The sequence below is a fragment of the Emydura macquarii genome, unplaced genomic scaffold, assembly GCF_026122565.2.
Source record: "Emydura macquarii macquarii isolate MOO-44397 ecotype Brisbane River unplaced genomic scaffold, CSIRO-AGI_Emac_v2 contig_431, whole genome shotgun sequence".
In the NCBI taxonomy this organism is placed as follows: domain Eukaryota; kingdom Metazoa; phylum Chordata; order Testudines; family Chelidae; genus Emydura; species Emydura macquarii.
In genome coordinates this window covers 13056868-13079411 of record NW_027130568.1, presented here as the reverse complement: position 1 = coordinate 13079411, position 22544 = coordinate 13056868, and the positions used below count along the sequence as shown (strand labels likewise).

General features: G+C 41.5%; 1 long non-coding RNA gene across 3 annotated transcripts in view; it reads right to left on the bottom strand.

Moving 5' to 3' along the window:
- LOC137146273 (uncharacterized) overlaps positions 1-21207 on the bottom strand; it is a 109883-nt gene extending 88676 nt beyond the window's left edge. Inside the window, exon 1 of one of the 3 annotated variants that reach the window (XR_010917891.1) lies at positions 20682-21207. This is a non-coding gene — a long non-coding RNA (uncharacterized lncRNA). Of the gene's footprint in view, positions 1-13709; positions 13748-20681 lie in introns of those variants that run through there. The other 2 variants (XR_010917890.1, XR_010917892.1) reach the window with 2 other exon arrangements.
- Positions 21208-22544: the final 1337 nt, after the last annotated feature.

Genomic DNA, 22544 nt, shown 5'->3' with positions numbered 1-22544 from the left:
GTGCTGAACTAGACAGGATAACACGAGCAAAAAATGAGTTAACCAATAATCCTTTATTATTTGTCCATAAAATTCCTTGGCTGCCTTCTGTGGTTACTTTCCTCATGTCATAATCAATTATCAGTGCAAAAAATAGCAGGAACATAATAAATCCTTGCCTTACTTCAGTTGTCACAGAAATGTTATCATCTCTGGCTATGATTTGGCATTATCATATAGGTTCTTGATTATTCTAATTATTTTTGCTGATATTCCATAATATGTCATTGTCCAAAGACTCTCACTGTGAATGCTGTCAAATGCCTTCTGGAAATCTATAAAATTGATCACAAGAGGTGCTTGCCACTCCACACTTTCTTCTATAACATGTCTGAGAATAATATAGACTGCATAGAATCTCAGTGGTCTCCCACCTGCTTGTTCCTCTCTAAGTTGGAGAGCTATTTGTTTCTTGATACATTCCAAGATGATGATGTGCTTGATTTTCCTGGGCACAGACAGTAATTTGATTCCTCTTCAATTACTGTAGTAGATAAGGTCACCCCCTTATTTAGCAATTTTATATAAGACCTCTCCTTCCATCAGGTTGGGTTCTTTTCTTTATTCCACTTTCTATCAAAAAATTCAAGGAAAGTTTGGAAAGCTGTTTTGTCTCTTGCTTTAAGCATCTCTCCAGTAATGTTATCCTCTCCTTCTGCTTTCCCATTTTTGAGTGTCTGGATGGCTTTTCTAACTTCTTCCATTGTAATATCTCCTAAATCAATATCAAGCTCTGGTGTAGGTCTTCACCACTTATTTCTAATACTTCACTTAGGTTTGATCTATTTAAAACATATTTCATATTTAAATATGAAAATATTCTGTCCATCTTTTCCTTTGTTCTTCTTACCAAATATCATTCCATTTGCATCTTTAATAGGGCCTCCAGTAGTGCTAAAGTCTCCTTTTGTCTGTTATACAAGGTTGTAAGTTGATACGCTAGCATCTTCAGCCTCTCAATATTTTCTGTCCCTTCTAGGACTCCTTTATACCTCTGTCTAGAACTCTATTCTTCTTACCACTTGCTCATCTCGTCACATTCTCAGCATTCATGTGCTTTTGCTTTATACTTTTTCTCTTTTCCACTGCTGCCCAAGTAGCATCGCTAATCCATTCTTCCTTTTTAGATTTCATTGTTGTAGGAATATATTTGTACTTTCTTCATAGTACTCTTGTATTTTCCCCCAGAGTATCTTCACTTGATTCCATTAGAACACTGAGTCTGTTTTTCAGTTCAATCTGACAAGCACTTTTTGTGTTTAGAATTTTAATTGTGCACTGTTGATGCGCAGACTTCTTTTAATCTTCTTCATCCTCTCTAACTCAATCTTCAGTTCAGCAGTATGAACCCAGGTCTGCTTCCCTGTACACACGTACATCAACCAATGAACTGCAAAACTTTCTTGAAATGCAGAAATGAGCTATCCGGTTCTTTGTAGTACCATCTGGGAAATTCCATGTCACTTTATGAATTTCTTTAGAGGAAATATTGTTCCACTATCACTAGGTTATACACACAACCAATTTCTACTAATTGCTGTCTATTTTGGTTCACATCCAAACCCCTGCCGCACTTGCCCATATCTTTATCCAACCCATCATCGTTGCTTCCAACCTCAGCATTAAAATCACCTATTGTCACTATATCATTCTGAACTTTGGTTAACACACCCTGCAACAAATAATTAACAAGCATCTTTTTCTTCCTCTGTCTCTTTGTTGGTTGATGCACCACATTGTATGACTGCTAGCGCTTGCTTTCAGACTAGATTCTTTTAAACTGATCATTCTTGCAATCACTGATGCCCACTCAGTCAGTGCTTGTTCAGTTTCATTCAACATTTGAATTTTACACAAACATCATGGCTACCATACGCATTCCCAGAGTAGATTTTGTTCTTATTTGTTTCTCTAAAGCCTGTCCACCTACACACAGTGATTCTAAGGATATCAAGATGGTATCGATCCATTTCTTTAATTATTTGAGCTGTTTGTGTAGTTTTATGCACTGTTCTTACATTCCAAAATCAAGTTATCATCATTACTGATCTGGCCTTGAGCAAGGGACTTTTTGGGTCTCTGGCTTCCTTGCAAGTTTGACCAGTGCCTCTCATATTCTTTGCATGATGCTGATCTCGTTTCAGCTAGCTGTGTACCAATATGGCACCTGGTTTTTGTTTCTGCAGTAAATTTGTTTTATATGGTGGGGTTACCAACCCCATCCTGTAGGTCCCCAGCTCCTTATTCATTACTTGGAGCTGTCCACAAGTGGACATTCCTATCTGCGGGACGTGCTTGGTAGCTTCAGATGTTTCTTGGTTACACTGCTATAATGCAGGAATAACTCAAGTGACATGTACTATAAACCCGGTTTAAGTCATGATGACAGGATTTTGGACTAGACGGTTTGGTGGGCTTATCCAATATGGAAATTTCTATGTAACATCTGAAGGACACAGAATTGATAGCCTGCTGCGAAGTCCATTGAAGTAAATAGGAATCTTTCGGTTTACTCCAACGGGTTCTGAATCAGACCCTAAAGAAGGGAAGGTAAAGGCAGGAAAGTATTTCCCAAAACAGTAAATGTTGGGAAGGAGCCAGATCCCCAAGGTAGGACAGAATCCAGTAGCTGGTCCATCTTTATTATTGTATAACAGATAACGAAGTTAGAGAGGCAGCAGGGGCAACTGACAATAATAAAAAAAATCCATACATACAGGATTGACAAGAAAATAACTAGGTCCAATCCCACCCAGAGGCTATTCTGTAAATCAGTTTGCAAAAAAGAAATCGCTATTGGGGGTATCGCAGCATTTTAGATGTTGTGAAGCAGCAGCTATACTACTTTACCTTACAAAACATTTGGAAGTCTGTGTATAAGTGGCAACTAAGGAATGCAAGTAACTTGAATTCTTGAGGAGACCAACAGCTGAGGGAGACTATAACTGTTGTAGAAGATGGCACTTCTGCAGGGGCACAGGCTGCTTTCCTAATGTCTATACAGTTCCAAAAAAGCACCTCCCACCCATTTGAAATCACGGGCGGGTGAGTGCTATATTCCTTCCATTTATATGTAAATTGAAGAAAAGGCAGCTGGCAACTTAGGATGGTGCCAATGTTTGGAGGGGTATTTATTTTTTAAATGTTTAGTCACAAGTTTGACTCAAGACAATACACAATCTACCTAGGAATATAATATGGAGAAACAACTGCATCATGAAAACAGTGAGAGGTTTTGTTTTTCTCATCTGGGGAATCAGGTAGCATTGACAGGCAGCTATGTGGCGAGTAGGAAAACTGGCTCCCCAAGCAACTGCTCTCTGTGCTGCCCAACTCCCCAGGGAACCTGCTGCCCAGGGATTTGGAAATCAGTTGCCGAGGGAGCCAGGGGAGACCAGGCTGGCAGGGAACCAGGAAGGCTGCCTGCCTGGTTTCTGTCAAAACATTTGACAAAATAAACACATTCCTGCAGAACATTTTGGTTTCCTCAAATCAGCATTTTTCTACAGAAAATGTGTTCTGTCAGAAAATTTTCAACCACCTCTACTTTTTACCTCCTTTGACTGGCCAGGAGGCTGCTCCCCTTCCTATTAGATAAGGACCTAACCAAACAGATCTGTTTGTTATTTTTCATCAGCCTAAGTTACTGCCATGCATTATGCCCAGAAGTACATTGAAGAAGCTCTAGATAAATCTAATCTGGTCCATCTTTTGATTAACTCAGATTGAAGAAAGCTCATTAAGCATGTGCTCCACATGCTATACTCTGTCTCCATCTAATTTAGATCTAATTTAAGCCTCTGAATAGGTTAGGCCCCAGCAACCTTAGAGACCATCTTTTCCCACATGAATTTTCACAGTAGTTGTGATCATCATGGACAATGGCATTAACAGCTTTCAGTATGAGACTCAGGGGACCAGGGATCTGAATCTTCTTGGGTGGCAGGTCCAGGTATTAGAACTCCCACTAGACATCAGAATGATCACCGATCTCGCCAGGTGCAGAGAAAGATGTCGGACGTCCCTGAGCTATAGATTTCCCAGAGCAACATTTCAAAAATGGCTCAATTTCTCAGCCCTGAAAATAGAGGGGAGGAGGAGGAGAAAGATGGATGACAGAAGAGAAATATTTTAAAATACCTTCCAAAACACAGTCTGAGGAAAGGATGAAGGCTGCTGTCTTTCAGATTATTCCTTAGTGCTCAGACAACACACCGGTGGGCGTAATATAAATACCTATATCAAACAGATTTTAGCGAGAACTCACATAGGTCACAAAATATACCCCAGCTAATAGTGAATTTCAGTCAGAACAGACCTGAGCTAGATTTAAACTGTTGGCCAAAATGTGTTCCATTACTTATCTAGCCAACCATTCTACTGTATTCTATTATTGCTTTCCTGAACCCTCTACTCCCCAGTTTCTGATGTCAATGGCAGCTAAGCATACCCAGCATCTTGCAGGAAGCATTCAGTACTCGATAGGGCCTTCAGTTAATTAACTTAAATGCTGTTTCTTCCAAATCTGTAACTTCCAAACTTCCAAATCTGTTCTTCCAAACAAGTTTCTCAGAACTTAATTCTCTTCATGGAAGGAAATATTTAGAAGAACAGTGATCATCTTTAAAAAGAACTGGTAAACTGATCCTGCAAAAAAAAATTAACTAATGATGTTTGAAATATACTTCACGCACAATTCATACACAAGTAACAATCCAGTTCCCATTGAAAAATCAATGGCAAATCTACCATTTACTTCAACAGGACAACAGCTGGGTTCTAAATCAGAAAGTTTTCTTTTACATGAAAGAAGGGAATGATTCTTTAGTGGGTTTGTACCTTATAAAATTCTATCGCTGCTACATGGATTGCACACTTGAGCCCTATGTCAAAATCCTGCAAGCTCCTTAGTCATGTGAGTAACCATTTGATCCATTTGATAGAGTGTACTGCATATTTGATCACTGCTGATACTTCGTTTATGCTATATCAACTAACTAAATGAAAAGGTCTCACATTATGTGGTTATTTTCACTTGCTGAGTCAAAAAACAAAACCAGGTCCAACATCTGCTTTTATTTTTGTTCAGTAAAGCTTGCATCTCTCCCTTTAGGGTTCAGTGCAAGCAAACTGCTGCTAAACATGGTAATTACACCATAGTCAGCATGGGGAGTATAATAACATTGTAATTGTCCAAGGGTTTGAACAATTTGAACTGATTTTGTATAGTGTATAATTTACAGTAAAGATTCAGAATGTTTTGCTCTGAGAGCCACTTTCATCCTTTAGCTCTGGATCATTATGCATAGAGACAAGCATCCACAATCAGATTTGATCCAGATGAAGAACAACATCTGCAGAAATAGAATAACTTATTTTATTGACATTTACATAATTTTATCTGGGTCTGTTTCTGTTGGTGACGGTCAAGGTAATGTAATGTAACTGAGACCCTGTGGAGTCATTCAGACAGAACAAAAATATACAAACTCATAAAATGTTACTTCAAACATAATAAACCAGCAACAGTGACTGAACTGGGGTGAAAGGATGTGGGAAAATATTAATGAATCTTGCAGATCAATTTTGTTTGTTTTGTAAGTACGGTGCAAGTCTCTGTCAAATCCAGTTATATAAAAAGACCCTGATCCTTCAAAGATTTACTTGCTTACCTTTACAAACTGTGAGTAGTAGTCTCTTTGAAGTCAAAGGGATTAATAACAGTGTGTAAAGCTAAACACATGCATAAATCTGTGCAGATCAGGGCCCAAATACCTATTTAGGACAAGTTTATAACTGTGGATGGTAATTGGAATGACCACACATTGAACAGGATGAAGATGTGTGTAATGCCTTGGGTGTGATGCCAGACCCTCAGCACGTGCCTTCTGTCTTGTTTTCTTTTACACTATATTTTATTTCATTTCTCAAAAAAACAATATGAAAATAAGTGCATTACTAGGAACACCCAGATACCAACTGTTATTAGAGCTGGTCATAATCTTGGTGCTGGAGTGGGGAAAGAAGGAAATCACAAAGTTTGAAGCTTTGCATGGTTTGAAACAGACCTATTTTACATGAAATATTTTATCAAAAACCTTCTCAAAATTTTCATTTTCCAAAAACCTGATCTTCAGGAACAGAAACATTTCAATACCTTTTTTTTTTTTTTTTTAAATAAATGTAATGAAACACTTTTAACATTTAATTTTTTTTTTTAAACCTTTTCACTCAAATTTGTTTTGCCCAGATTTAAGAGCTATGTTCTTGGGAATTGTTGCATCATTTTGCTTGCCCAGCTTGAGAAAGGATGCGCTCTCTCTAAATATCAGGCATTTTTTTCAATTTTTCTCCATTTGAATTTTCACAGTTGGGTGAAATTATGGCAGATTGTCATTTAATGACAAAGTTAAAACTTTATACTCATTAAAACACAAATTGTCAACATCGCATTGAAATATGCAAAGTAAATATCCTTAAATCAAATTCAAATAAGTTATCAAGCAGTATTTTTCTTTGCCTATCTGTAAACTTCAATTATTCTCAATGGAAATTATTTTTTGTCTGTTTGTGTGGATGGTGAAACTGATCCTTACGGATAAAAATCTAATCCTTCCAAGCCTATCTATTTGCTCTGTGGCAAGCACAGTGTACGTACCTCTTGTGCAATCTTCTCAAATCGTGCTCCCCTTTGTACGGCAAAAACCTCACCATTTCTACTGTAAGAAGGTCTTTCCTACCCTTCTTACATTTACCCACACCACCGCCTCTGCAAAAAATGATTAACACAGGGCTAAAGTAATGTTTAAATATTTAGGACGTTGTATGAGCCTGCTGCGCTAGTATGAATTTCATTCCTAACACTTTCTCTGGTGTGTGTATATAGATATATTACATTTAATTATCATACATTTCTTGACACTGTAGTTCATGTAAATCTAGGAATGTTTTCTAAACCCAAGATTCTTGACCCAGTATATCTCTCTAGTTCCATTGTATAGCTCCAGCACAATTACAGATGCTTCATTATGGTCTCTCTTACCAATCCAACTGCCAGGTACTGCCACTAAATTCACAGGTTGAAAACCCTCATTATCGGCAGCACTAATACTACAACCAGTTCTTAATCTTCAACTTCTCATCAATGCTTAATATACGGTTTTCAGAATTTAAGTGACTTGAACATTCTATAGACTAATTGCCTGCCAGTATTTTCACCTTTTTAAAAAATGAGTCATTTCTAAATCTACTAAATGCCAAATGAGTAAAATCTTTCTATTTCTTTTTGTTATGGTTACTGTACACTCATGACTTCATAATAATCAGACAAATTTTAAGAGATATTTTTGTGAAGCACATCTTGCATAATGAATCATAGAAGTGTAGGACTAGAAGAAACCTTGAGAGGTCATCTAGTCCAGTCCCCTGCACTCAAGGCAGGACTAAGTATTATCTAGACCATCTCTGACAGGTGTTTGTCTAATCTGCTCTTAAAAATCTCCAATGACAGAGATTCCACAACCTCCTTAGGCAATTTATTCCAGTGCTTAACTACCCTAACAGTTAGGAAGTTTTTCCTCATGTCCAGTCTAAACCTCTGTTGCTGCAATTTAAGCCCATTGCTTCTTGTCTTATCCTCAGAGGTTAAAGAGAAATTTTTTTCTCCATCCTCCTTGTAACAACCTTTAGGACTCTCAGCCTAGATTAAATATTTATAGTTAATTTATAAATCATTGAAAAATAGGATTTAATGTAAATTTTGGTGAAATCCTACAAAAATATGTTGTTACCCCTGGGCATGGACCCTATGGGCCCATCCATTAATCTGCCTGTGATGGGGTAGATGAGGCCTTGATAACCCCTGCTGGAGGCCTTGCAGCCCTGCTGCACCTCAAGGGCAATGGAGAGGGTTCCCCAAGCTGCCTAGAGAGACTGCATGGGATACAGCCAAACGGGAAAGACTCTGCAGGGAGCAGCCTATCGAGGCCCAGCAGTCTCATATAAAAGGAGCTGCAGGGCCATGTGAGTTCAGTTTGCTGGCAGGGACCAGGGGAGCAACTGTACTCCCAGTTGGCTGCAAGAGCTGAAAGAGTTGGATAGATCAGTTGCTGGCAGGGATAGGGGAAGCAAGGCAATAGCTTCTGGCTGGCTGCCAGGACTCAACTAAGACAGGCTCTGAGAAAGTGGCCCAGGGAAACAAAAAGCAGCAATAGTTAAAGGGATGTGGTACATGATGCTACTTAGAGGGTCCCTGGGTGGGGGCCCAGAGTAGTGGGTGGGCCCCAGGTCCGCTGCCAACAGCCAGCCTTGAAAGAAGGCAGTTTACACAGGCCCAGGGAAGGGACTGTGCCTGGAACAGTTACCCCTCCGGAAGGGGGCTGAACTGAGACTGACCCAGCTGGAGATCCGGGGTCAGAGGACCAAAGAATAGGCAAAGAGTATCCAGGGAGGAAATCCTGGGGGTGCTGCTCCATTCCAGAACAGGAACCTTCACACGTAAACTGGTCAACTAGGGTACTAAGATAGGCACTGTTGGTCAGACTGAGGATTGAGCGTGGAAAGGGCTACAGTGACATAGCCAACAGAGGGGTACCGCGACGGACCCTGTTGTACTGTTAGAAGACTGAGCCCTGGAAGGGCTGCAGGACATTTTGGACTTATACCCTAGAAAGGGTTTGTTTGTTTTGCATACAAACTGTGTGTGACTTGGCCAGATGGCTGCGTCACCAAAGACCCGCCTGATGAGCGCAGCAGCTGACAGGGGGCACTGTAAGCGGAGGAAATTGAGAAAATGGCAGGTGCACATACACTCAACTAGGGGGCCCTTGCGTGAGGTGAATGCATCCTATTACTCCACCGTCCATAACAGTGCCTGAATATGATGTACAGATATCAACAATAATACAATATTGATGATGTACTATTCCACAACTAGAATAGGCTTATGCTCTATCTGTGTGACTAAAGAAGGGGAACGGATTTGCTCCAAATACAAAGCTTAATTTTCCCAGGAATTTTAGTAAATATTAATCATATCTGGAAGGCATACAGGTATTGAGATGAGTGACCTTACCATTCAGAAATCATTTTTTCAGAAAGATCAATAAATGTTTATCTGGGGCAATTACATTGCAACATCTGAAGTAGAGACTTCAGGATAAATGTCAGTTTCCAACAGTCGTTCTGATACATTCAAAGACAGACATTCCTGAATAAAAAAGGGGAAAAACTACTGTTCAGATAAGGTTTGTTTCATGTTACCACAGTGCTGGAAAAGCTCTTATTGTCTCTTACTACATCACCTTCTTTTTGAGTTGCAGTCTGTGATGGAAGAAAATCTCATTTCTAAATAGTAGAGGAAACATTTGGCTTGCTACACAAACTACTATCACCACTGTGGCATGAGATTTTAGCACTATCCCCTAGAGTGAAAACCCAAAGCACCACTACTAAACCGAATGTTCCACACATGGGCTTCTGAACTCAGGCGATCTTGTTTATCCAACACGAAGTAGGCCTCAGACTTCCTCAATTACATCATTCCCATAGCATTTACACAGCAGGAGATTAAAGCCTCTTTGTGAAGAGAAGAAGGCAAGATCAAATCAAAAGTTGTCAGCAGGTCATGGCATATAATGTTCCCAGCAGACCTGTTTCAGACAGGGACCTGTTGTGGCTTTGTGCACTTTATAGTGGATAATCAGAAGGGTCTCATTTGTGAGTCAAACTCCTCCTTGCTAGTTCTTAAAACCACTAGTTTTACTCAATGGAGTGTGATTCCTCCTTCTCTTCCCACACATTCTTTTTCAGTATGGTTGGTTGGCATGATCTGATGTGTGAAGCATTTCACATGCACAGCAAAATTCAGGATGACAAATCACACATACACCCCCCTTCCCAGAGGACTTGATGCTGCTCCTAGTCTTTCATGGATGATGGGAAGCAAAAGGAGACACAAACGAGGTGGGAAGCCTAGCAAAGAAGCAGCAGTACTCTTCTTCTCCAGGAGCCCACAGAAACCCTTCCATACCCACTCACAGGATAGGGGGTCCGCAGTTAGGAGAATAGGGGAGCAGGCTATCAAGCAACTGCTGTCCAAGGCATACTTTGCTTGGATAGCTACAGAGTTCTAAGTAGAGCAACATTAAATCTCATTCTGTGATGCACATCACCTCAGGAAGAGAGGTATTACATCAGCATGGGAGGGGCGCTAATGGCACCACAAATACTAAGCTGCATTGCTAAGGTAGAGGAGGCCAGGTAGCACCATGGCACAGAGGAGAAAGGGCAGTCCTTGTGAGGATCATGTTTCCTTGCCCTCTGGATCATAACACTCTGTCCTTTGCTATATCCCTCCCACTGAAGGGAGTATCAGTCAGACAATCTAAGAGGAGAATCTCAGATTTTCCTGGGACTCTGTCTACATCCGTGGCCACAGATTTTACTGATGATGTGGCTCTATATTTATTTGATCATGTTCACATTCATTAGTGACACTCCAATTCCTTTTTATTGGCAAAATTTCAACCACAAAAAAAAAAAAAAAAAAAAAAAAAGGAGGGACAATGAAGATCACACATCAAAAATACCCATAGCAGTCTTGAGCCAAAGTGCACTGAAGTCAGTGGGAGTTGGGATCAGGCGCATAGGCCAGACAATTATGATTGCAAGCAAGATTCTATTTATATCAGCTCTACAGAAATCAACATTTCAACCATCACAAGAAAACCTTTGATTATGATTATGATAACATAGCCTTTAAAGTTAGATTATATATTAAACCAATCTGTATAGTCTGAAAACTTAGGATAGTTAAAGGAAAACCTCTCTCTTAATTATCTTGACATTTCCTGACATATACAATTTATTTTAATGAGTGTTAGTATCTGACTGTTTCATTCTTAACATACAGTGGGAATGCATCTGATGAATCTAGATTTTGGGGCAGTTCTGTGATATAATGATCCAATTACCCAGAGAAAGAAAGAAATTGCTCATGGAGACACTTTTTCTGTCAAGCTTTTTCAGGGACTGATTTTTATGGTAAAATTAAACACTCTGTCTTTGAAGATGTACACATAACTAGGGTATCACTGTACTGAAACATGGAAAGAATGTACAGGGCCAGATCCTCAGATGTTATCAATGGCAGAACTCCACTAAAGTCACTGATTTCAACTGAATGATCCTGATTTACACTAGCTGAGAATCTGGTCTCCAATATTCTACCAAAAAAAAAAAATCTAACTAGCCCTTACTTTTTTCCTATTGAAACATGTATTCATTGCTATTTGGAATGCGGGGCCAGGGAGAGAGACATCTGCCCTGTATCCATGCATGTAGTCCCATTGCCTTCAATGAGTGAGCAGGATTTGTCTTAGTTAATGGACTTCAAAACAACTTGATATATGACCTCCTCCAACCTAGTTCCACACACACTTCCTGACAGACACCACCACCACCTCCTTTCGCCCCAGTATCTTTTTCTCATTTCTCACAAGGGTGGTAGCACGTGTGTAATGCTAATCCCACCTGCTCATTGAGGACTCCCTCCATGCAAGGCTCATCAAATTCAGTTGTTTCTTGACCAAGAAGGATTGAATGTAATGGAGATACGTAGACTACATAGAAAGAAATACTTTTAGTAGATTGAAACAATTTTCAGATTTGTAGAAACTAAAAAGAGGTAGTTCAAGAAGTGACCTAATGCCAGATCAGACCAGAGGAAGCTCTGCATAGTGATTCCTGATAGAAGGAACTTGGTAAGTTAAAATGCATTTCTTCCTAAATCTCCCCAGGAGCCATAAATGAGCAATTTGAAATAGTAAAGCTCTCCAGGGCAAGAACAAAGGGTACAATTGGCTGATGCTCCTCAGCGTCTCATTTGCTCCTCTAAGAAACATTTGATGCAGATCTGAAAGCTCCTAGTTTAGCTTGGGATACCTTTCGTTTCAAAGATGTACCTTATGTTGTATTATTCACTGGTGTGTTTTGTAGTGGAAGGCTACAATGCAATGAGAGTATTTCACATTGACATGAAAGCGATAAAAGCTAAACCTTACCTTTTAAGCTTTTGTTCTGCTGCTGCAAAGTCGCGGTTTGAAGTGATTGATCAAAAATGAATCAAAGGGGAAAGTGAGCTGGGCATTGGAGCTAATGAACATGGATCCACAGCTTGGTATAACAAAATGGGATTTCTGATTTACATTTCTAGTCTATAGGAGTGCTGCTCAGAAGTGCAACTTGCTTAAGAGCTACTATAGCTCTTAAATTTTAACTTTAAAAAATAGCAAGCATTTTTGTTAGCGTTCAACCCTACATGATTAGAAATGTGCCTGTTAGCAGAGGGAAGCAGTTCCATTGGTGGCTATTTCCAACATTCATGAGGACAATCAGCATATTACTCAAACCAAGGCAGCTGCTTTGATTGAAGTATTGCATATAAAAAGGAAACAGCACAAAGGGCCTGATACAAAGGCCACACCAGTCAGTGAGGATCTTTTCCATTGACTTGACTTGCATTATTTCAGTCAGGCTCCAAATTAGCAACAATATGAAACAAACAAAACCTGCCAGCTTTTTGTGCCGAGTTTCAAATTTCTTTTTGAAGAGAAACATTGTAGATATGAAAAAAACTCATTTTTCCTGTTTGTGAAAGCAAATGTTCAAACACTTTAGGACAATGCCTTTCTGTTTTTAATATTTTAGCTTAATAAAGTCCAGCTGCCTTTTAGGAATATTCCTACTATCTTGCAACTATAGCTGTTCTGCTTCCATAAAGTGACTGGATTGTAATAGGTCTCCCATTAAAAATGGAAAATTGTGTGCAGCAGATTGTGAGGAAATTAAATATTTAATGTCTTTGCTGCATAATTCCTATAGACATAGCTCCAGTTTTTAGCATTTAATTTCAAGTTTCTTTTTTGGGGAGGGACATAAAGCTATTTTAAAATCTAACCCATAGCAAGCAAACATACAGTGCACATAAAGTAAGCCTGAAAATAATTTATTAGGTTATATTTTTAGCTTTAAAAGAACTGGCAAAGGAATATGTTTGTTTATATTCCAGTTTGTTTAATCACTACAGTAAAAAGGAAATCAAGTCTCTGGCCTTCTGGCACATGAATCTCAACCACTGAGGGCACAAGGGTCTGTCTGTGATAGCAGACTGGATTGCAAACTCAGAGCCATAGACGCTATAGCTATAGAACAATTAGAGGTCAGAGTGAGAAGTCTCAGAAGTATGAAAGGTTTTTGGATACAGGGTCCTTCTGGGAGAAATCATATTTCAATCTAAATTAAGTATAAACTGTACAAAGAACCACACAACTTCGCATGACCACACCAAAGTACCCTGAACATAATGGGTCCAATTTCAGTTCCCCCATTCCTGTTCTTGAGACAGGAATAGAGGGCCTGGGGACAAAGGCAGCTTTAAAACACCTTTGCACTCCCCATATTCTGGAGCCACAAAGGAGCCTATTTAGCCCCAGTGTAAATTAGAGAAGCCTCAAGGCTGCTCTAAATTACACCCTGCTTCATAGGGTTCACAACGGGGTAGAAGCAGAGCTGCTATAGAGCCACAATGCACAGAGAGACTAATAATTCACACAAGAAAGTTATTTTTCATCCAAAAAGTTTCATATGAAATTTCAACCACCCGTACTTACACCCTTTTGCCTGTAGTTGTTAAAACACTTCTTCGTTTGAAGACTTTGGCTGGAGAAAAAACACACACATATATCAAGACACAACTATTAATTATTTATTTTCAGTTGATAGTGTTCAAACACAAACCAATTTGAAGAACTTTAATATTTTTTACTTGCATTAATTTTGCATATACAGTAACTGTTCCAAATGACCCCAGTGCAGAATCATTTCATTATTTAAGAGCTTAACATTTTAAACAGCTTGAAACTTTAAACTGAAGTTTTCTTTAATGCTTTTATTATTTGAAATTCTTCAAACATCTCCCAAAAACTCCAGTGTGTCATTTTCCCACTGGAACATATTTGTCAATGTAAAATTATGAAAAGGTAGTTGGAGATACTAAGGCAATTTGCTATCATGATATCAAACATTTGATTTTTCCTCTCATTTATCTTATTTTTCTCTCATTTGACGTTAGTTCTTCTGCTATTAAAAATACCTTATCAGTATAAAAGTCTGTTTTCAGCACTTTAATATTTCTAAACATATCACCTAGTCAAACTAATGTAAAATTTCATAGCTGCAGGATGGAGATCCAGCACATTACTCAGAAATTAGGCTGCTGTTATATCTACCAACATGGTGGTCCAGCTATTTAGAAAAGCTGGACATGCACAGGTCCATGGTGCCAGATGCAATGCATCCAAGGGTGCTGATTGCAGAGCCATTAGCCATTATCTTTGAAAACTCATGGCAATCAGGGGAGATCCCGGATGATTGGAAAAAAGCAAATATAGTGCCCATCTTTAAAAAAGGGAAGGAGGAGGATCCAGGGAACTACAGATTAATCAGCCTCACCTCTGTCCCTAGAAAAATCATGGAGAAAGTCCTCAAGAAATCTATTCTGAAGCACTTGGAGGAGAGGAAGGTGATCAGGAACAGTCAGCATGGATTCACCAGGGGCAAGTCATGCCTGACCAACCTGATTGCTTTCTGTGATGAGATGACTGGCTCTGTGGATGTGGGAAAAGCAGTGTACCTGATATACATTGACTTTAGCAAAGCTTTTGATATAGTCTCTCGCAGTATTCTTATCCACAAGTTAAAGAAGTATGGATTACATGAATGGACTATAAAGTGGATAGAAAGTTGGTTAGTTCATCGGGCTCGATGGGTAATGATCAACATCTCGATGTCTAGTCAGCAGCTGGTATCAAACGGCGTGCCCAAGAGGTCGATCCTGGGGCCAGTTTTGTTCAACATCTTCATTAATGATCTGGAGGATGGAGTGCATTGCATCCTCAGCAAGTTTTCAGATGACACTAAACTAGGGGAGTGGTAGATACACTGTAGAGTAGGGATAGGATACAAAGAGACCTAGACAAATTGGAGGATTGGGCCAAAAGAAATCTGATGAGGTTCAATAGGGACAAGTGCAGAGTCCTGCACTTAGAACAGAAGAATCCCCTGCACTGCTACAGACTGGGGGCTGAGCAGACTGGCTAAGCAGCAGTTCTGCAGAAAAGGACCTGAGGGTTACAGTGGACAAGAAGATGGATATGAGTCAAAAGTATGCCCTTGTTGCCAAGAAGGGTAACAGCATATTGGGCTGCATTAACAGGAGCATTGCTAGCAGATCGAGGGAAGTGAGTATTCCCCTCTATTCAGCACTAGTGACGCCTCATTTGGAGTATTGTGTCCAGTTTTGGGCCCCCCAATACAGAAAGGATTTGAACAAATTGAAGAGACCAGCAGAGGGCAACGAAAATGACTAGGAGGCTAGGGCACATGACTTATGAGGAGAGGCTGAGGAAACAGATTTATTTTGTCTGCAGAAGAGAAGAGTGAGAGAGGATTTGATAATAGTCTTCAACTATCTGAAGTGGGATTCCAGGGAGGATGAAGCTAGGCTGTTCTCAGTGGTGGCAGATGACAGAACAAGGAGCAATGGTCACTAGAAGGCTGGTGATGCCCTGGAATGGGCTACCTAGGGAAGTGGTGGAATCTCCATCTTTAGAGCTTTTTAAAGCCTGGCTTGAAAGAACCCTCACTGGGATGAATTAGTTGGGGTTGGTCTTGCTCTGAGCAGGGGGTTGGACTAGATGACCTTCAGAGATCCCTTCCATCCTTAATCTTCTATGATCAAATTCTATCTTAATTTACATCTGCTGTCTGAAAATCTGCTCAATTTCACAGCTTTAAAGTTGGCATAATGCCGCTGAAGCCAGTGAGTAACTCTAGGTTTACACTGACAGAAGAGAGAGCAGAACCAGGCCACAAATTCTCCTCACAAGTTGCTTAACTTCATTGCACCAGAATACACTTTGCTTCCTCTCTAATCATTTGTCTCCCTGAAATTTTTCAAACAGGCAGTTTATGCTATTATCCTCTGGCCTTGAACTCCTCGGTATGTATCCACTATCTCAGTGATAAATTATATTAAGAAAAACTCAGCAATATGAAAAGCAAATTCCTATAATCTTGCCATTTTGATTAGAAAAAGTTTGCTTAGCCTTTCCTGACAGAAAAACAAACACAGAGAACATGAAAGCAACCATATCTGAAGGAGGCAAAATGTAAAACTGACACAATATCAAGGGCTAATTCGTTTTGGTTACATACTGTGACTGAAATACAACTTGAGGAGACAGATTTGTCACAGAGGAAGGTTTAATGGCTGATTGTTTCACAAAAGACTTCAGACAAGTAGATGATAAACTTATAAGATCATATCTGCAGAAGTTAACAGAGGCTTGAGAAAGAAATAGTTATCCAACAAATATAACAGACCTTCCTCCTTTCCCTGTGGGTGTTCTGCTCATCTACACATCAAAAGCAGTAAAGTATGTGTGAAATTGTGCTCTTTGACTCTAAGGATAATGAAGTCCAGAAAAAAAATAATGAGCGCCATAAATAGGACAAAACCATCATATTTTTCCAGCCCTTGTAAAAATGCAAGCCATAGAACTTGGAATCAGATGAAATTGCTAGAACGTAGCTTAGCCAATTAAAATGAGTTGCAATAATCAACGTTTAAGGAAGGGAAGTATGGCTCTATATCCCTGCTCTCCCAGTCTGCTTTTGAACAAAGTTTTACAAGACTGTTCAAAGAAAGAAATGGTCCACATATTTGTTTCATAATTTGATCAAAGAATACATCTTGGGGCCTATTCTCCTGCTGCAGGATATGAGTAACTCCTTTGGCCATCAGTGGGAGTTGCTTGTACATGGCAGGGGGGAAATATTTACACTTGATTTCAATTCATGGATGAAGTGAAGGTCACCAAATTGACTTAGGTGTTTAGAAGCATATTACGGACATCCAGTTGTAAGGTTATAACTGTGTCATGATCTGCAGCCAAAAGTAAAGATCAGCCTAACCAAATACAGATAGTAGGAACTCTCTTGGTCACTGCTGCTTCCTGAACATCCAGAAGCAGCAGGGGATCCAAAAAAGCCACTGGGTTGGGAACCTGAGTGATATTGGTTGGGTTTAATAAGAGTTCAGATGAACTGCATCAAGCTGAACAGAAAATGCTGGACATCTAGAGAAATCCATGCCCAAATCCCTCTAGCAAGATATCAAAATGCCAAGACAGTTAGAAATGTCATTCTGTAAAAACCAACATTTTGGCTGAAAGGGCAGATTGTTTCTAGGAGTTTCTGAAATTTCTCTGCTCCATATTAACCCCCTTCTTGGGTGTCAGATCCATCACAGTTCAAAACCTGCAAGGCTGCCATTTTCAAGGGAAATGTCTGGCCCATATAGAACAAATATTCTGCAAGTTCAGACAAAAGCATGTTGCTCCAAGACCTGTGATACCAATCTTCATGTTTACCAATAGAAGTCTTGTCCCATCCAGAGCCAAGAAGAAATCCCTCTTTCTCTCCCCCTCAGTTCTTGTCCATGTCTATCCTGAATTGGCAGTTTTAGCATTGAACTGACAGGCCAAGCAAGGTGTACAGTACTTCAAAATCCATGAGCTTCCCACTAAGGGTACATCTATCTCCTGTGGGGGACAGAGGCACCCATTCGTTGGCCTGACATGACATCCCAGGAGGTATGCTGCTTGCCAGACTCCCATATCCACGACATATGGAGGGATTGTCAAGGATTATTCAGCCCTCTGACTACTACCCCAAGCTACTCATCTATGTGAGCACTAATGACATGGTGAGGTATGACCCTGAGCAGATCAGAAGTGCTTTTGATACTTTCTCGCCTGATCTTCTCACAAACAAACTAGTGAAATACAATCTACTAAAAGGGCTACTAAAAGGTGGGTAAATGGTTGGAAAACTGTTCCCAGAGAGTAGTTATCAGTGGCTCACAGTCCAGCTGGAAGGGCACATCAAATGAGGTCCCACAGGGATCAGTTCTGTTCAATATTTTCATCAATGATTTAGATAATGGCATAGAGAGTACACTTATAAAATGTGCAGGCGATATCAAGCTGGGAGGGGCTGCAAGTGCTTTGGAGGATACAATTAAAATTCAAAATGATCTGGACAAACTGGAGAAATGGTCTGATGTAAATAGGATGAAATTCAATAAGGACAAATGCAAAGTACTTCACTTAGGAAGGAACAATCAGTTGCACACATACAAAACGGGAAATGACTGCCTAGGAAGGAGTACTGTGGTGAGAGATCTGGGTACATAGTAGATAAGCTAAACATGAGTCAACTGTGCAAAACTGTTGCAAAAAAAGCAAACATCATTCTGGAATGTATTAGCAGGAGTGTTATAAGCAAGACACGAAGTAATTCTTCCATTCTACTCCACGCTAGCCTCAACTGGAGGACTCAGCTGGAGTATTGTGTCCAGTTCTGAGCACACATTTCAGGAAAGATGTGGACAAACTGTAGAAGTCCAGAGAAGAGCAACAGAAATGACTTAAGGTCTAGAAAACATGACCTCTGACAAAAGATTGAAAAAAAATGGATTTGGTTAGTCTGGAGAAGAGAAGACTGAGGAGGATGTGATAGCAATTTTCAAGTAACATAAAAAGTTGTCACTAAGAAGAAGGAGAAAAATTGTTCTCCTTAACCTCTGAGGATAAGACAAAAAGAAATGGGCTTAAATTGCAGTAAGGGCGGTTTAGGTTGGGCATTAGGAAAAACTTCCTAACTGTCAGGGTAATTAAGCACTGGAATAAATTACCTAGAGAGGCTGTGGAATCTCTGTCTGTAAAGGGTTTCCCAGGGTACAACCTGGAACTGTGGGACCACTGGGCCCTCTTAATTCTCCATCCTGGACTCTCTCTCATAATGCTTTGCTAGTGATCAGCAGCAAACCCCTCCAGGCACTGTTATCACTCAGCACAACTACTTTACACTCAGCTAGATTGCATGAATGCTCCCTGAGCCACTCATGAATCACAGAGAAAGGCACCAACCAATTCCTCATAGCTCCCAGCCTTGCACCTCCCCCAGAACAACTTGCACCCCAGGGTACCTTCTTACCCCACTCTTGGAGAAGGAAAAGGGTATTTTCCCTACAACCCCTTCCTCACACACATACACCTTTTCAGGAAGCTAGTGACCATGGTGGTGTTAGTAAGGAGTAGGATTACATAGTGAGTAGACCCTTGCACAGGGTCACAAGATGGGCAAAGGATCCTTACAACCTTTGCCTCCTGTCACACACGTATGTGACCTTGGCAAGTCACCCAGCCTGTCTATGCCTCAGTCCTCATCTGTAACATGGGGACATAGCACTTCCATACCTCACAGGGATGTTATGAGGATAAATACATAAAAGTTTGCAAGGTGCTCAGATACCACAGTGATGGGGGCCATAGAAGTATCTTAGACAGCTGAGGGCTGACAATGTTCTGGCCATGAATGTGTATTCACCACAGATGGATAGATACGCTCTAAGTGTCCCTCCATTATAGCCTCAAAATAAAAAATAAAATTTATATTGTGGCACACAACTCCTATTCAGTCCTTTGGAAATAAGGAATGTTTAAGATTGCCTTAATAATTACCATTACATAAGATGATCACACCAGACAGAAATGACATTCCACAATTAGGTGTCCGATCCCGCTCTCATTGCTGGAGGAGATATTCTGGAAGTACTGTCCATTTACCAGACTGTGATGTTATGCCCTGGTGGGCATGTGGGAATTCCTACACATGGATACCTTGTAAGTGTATTTCCCATCCCCCCACTCCCGGTTAGTATGTTGCATTTACCCACCCTTAGCCTCAGGTCACATTCTAGGAAGATAAACAATACAATTCTCATTTAGTTTATAGGAAATAAATCTCAGACTTTCTAATTTCCAACTTTACAATTCTCTGTGCTGGAAGAATGGCCCACGTAATTTGATTCTACAAGCAGCTGAGAGTAAATTCATTTCTGTCATGATTCATTGTGAATGACAATGCTTATATAATCTCTCTGTAAAATGTACATTTTTCATGTCAATAGAAAGTTGATGGTCACAATCTAAGTAATAATTACCCTTTGTAAATGCCCTTGCTTCTGGCTGCCATTCTCATTAGGGATGTTTTAATGCATGCTCTCCAGGCTGTAAATGTAGCCATTTATTCTGATTAAGAGGGGAAAAAAGGTTTATACTGCATGGAACATAATTGAAAGTGAAAAAATGAGGCTTTCCCTTGCCTTGAATTTATCCATTTAGATTCAGAAAATATGCACTTCAGCATTGAAACAGTGGTATTTAACTTCCACATGCATCAAGTCATTTCATTTCATTTCATTTACGCATAATTTATTTTTGCTGTCTTTTTTTCCTACTTAATTACTGGGAGTGGGCTGTGTGATTCTGTCTTTAATACCAGGAGATTATGTAGGGGCAAATTGTTAACTTTCTTTGTGGGGAAACAGGGGACTGATTTATAAAGCTTCCCACCAGAAGGTATCTTCTTATTCCATTGGTGTAGAAGATCATCTTCACACAACACACATGGAAAAAAAGGGGATTGCAACTGACCTAGTAGCTAAGGGCTCTAACCTGGTCACGTGGAGTTTCACATGCACATTTCTTTGACACCTCCTCTTACGTTGTTGCACAGCGTTGTGTGCTCCGCTTGTTCTTCAACTCGCCAGAGCTACCTCCAGCTGCACCGCTGAAAGAGCGGGTTAGCGCTTGTTTTACGACACGTGACTTTTCTGCCACGCATGGGCGGAGATTGCAGAGGAGGGGCATTGCCCCCGCCCCCGCCCACTAGATGTGAGGCCGAAGCGAAGTTTTCTCCCGTAGCCCTGCTGCTGCATCTTCCCCGCGGAGAAACGTTCGGGAGGCGGGGGAGGGGGCCCGTGACGCCAGGCGTTCTGTGCCTGCCGGTCAGTGGTCACTTAGTTTGCCCACGTGGGCGTCTCAGGCGTGGAAGGGGACAGGGAGCAGCTGCTGATGACTGACAGCACAGCCCACGTGGGGAAACTGACCAGCAGGCACGGAGCGAGCCCCTGGAGTGACCGTTGGTCCCCTCCCCCCCTGCCGGGCGGGGGGCACGGCGCGAAAGAACTTTGGGGGGAGGGCGCGAGCGGTGATGACGCAAGGCACTCTGAGGTGGCTGGTCAGTTCTGTCAGTTTCCCCACGTGACATGACGTGGGCTGGGCCTGTGGGTGGCCGTTTTCAGTCCCGCGAGCCGGCGCCAGGTGATTGGTTGCTCCGGCCGCCGCCGGTCCCGGCTGGGCGTGGGCGGGGCGGACTCCCTCCTTTCCCTGCAGGGAGTCACGGGGCTGAGCGGCGCTGTCAGACCCATCCCAGGTACACCCTCCCCCCCGCACCCCGGCTGCAGAGCTCCGCACCCCGCTCCCCACCTGCTTCCTGCCCCCATCGCTCCTCGGCCACGGGGGGCCGGGGGGGGGGGTCACCATAGCGGGAGCTGCCCCTCCCATCTGCCCAACCCCCGCGCATCGGGCTCCCACCAGCCCTCTTCTGAGTCCCGCCCCCCCCCCCCCCCGCTGAGTCCGAGTCCCTCCGCACCCAGCACCCCCCAACGAGCCCCTGTGCATCCAGATCTCCTCCCCCACCCTGAGCCACCCGTCCCAAGATTGCCCCACGCAGAAACCCCCCCCCCCCCACACACACACACACTTGGATCCTGCCAGGCTGAGCCTGTGTCTGCCCCACACCTGGACTGAAGGGCAGGGTTGGGCATGTCTGCAAGGTTCTTCCCCGCTCCACTCCCTGCCTTGGTGCACCTGGGGTGGAGGGGCAGGGGAGAGGCTTTAGCAAGGGATTTGTTTGATGTGGGTATTGCAGGGGCTGAAGAAAATCAAAATTACTGGACAGGGTAAATTACGTGCAAGATCGAGATGTCAGTTTGGAGTGGGCTGTACAAATCTTGGTTTTGTGGATGTTGCTTTCTTTTTTATTCCCCTCTGGCATGTTTGTCTGGAGTTTGGGGAACAAACTGAAAGCTGAGTTCAACTGAAGTTAATCTGATTTCAGGTTCTCGCTCAAAAATGGACTCATGTTCACTGGACACCCAGAAGGGGCAGTTATATAGAATCGATAGGGATGGAATCAGCCAGTGTCTTTATGAACATCTTGGGGCTCTATGACCTCTTCAAGCTCTCATAGGAAGAGCTAGACTTCAAAAGGCAGATCTACACTAGAAATTTACATCGGCACAACTACACTGATTTAGCTGCACCGTTGTAGCGGGGCTGGGGAGGATGCTATAAGATGATGGGAGAGAGAAGCTCTCCTGCCGACATAGTTATACCATGTAGATAGCGCTATGTTGCTCAGGGGTGTGGGTTTTTCACACCCTTGAGTGACGTAGTTATATTGCAGTAAGTGTGTAGTGGAGACCTTGTCAAAAGACTCCTATTGAGTTCAATGAGAATTAGATCGAGCACTTT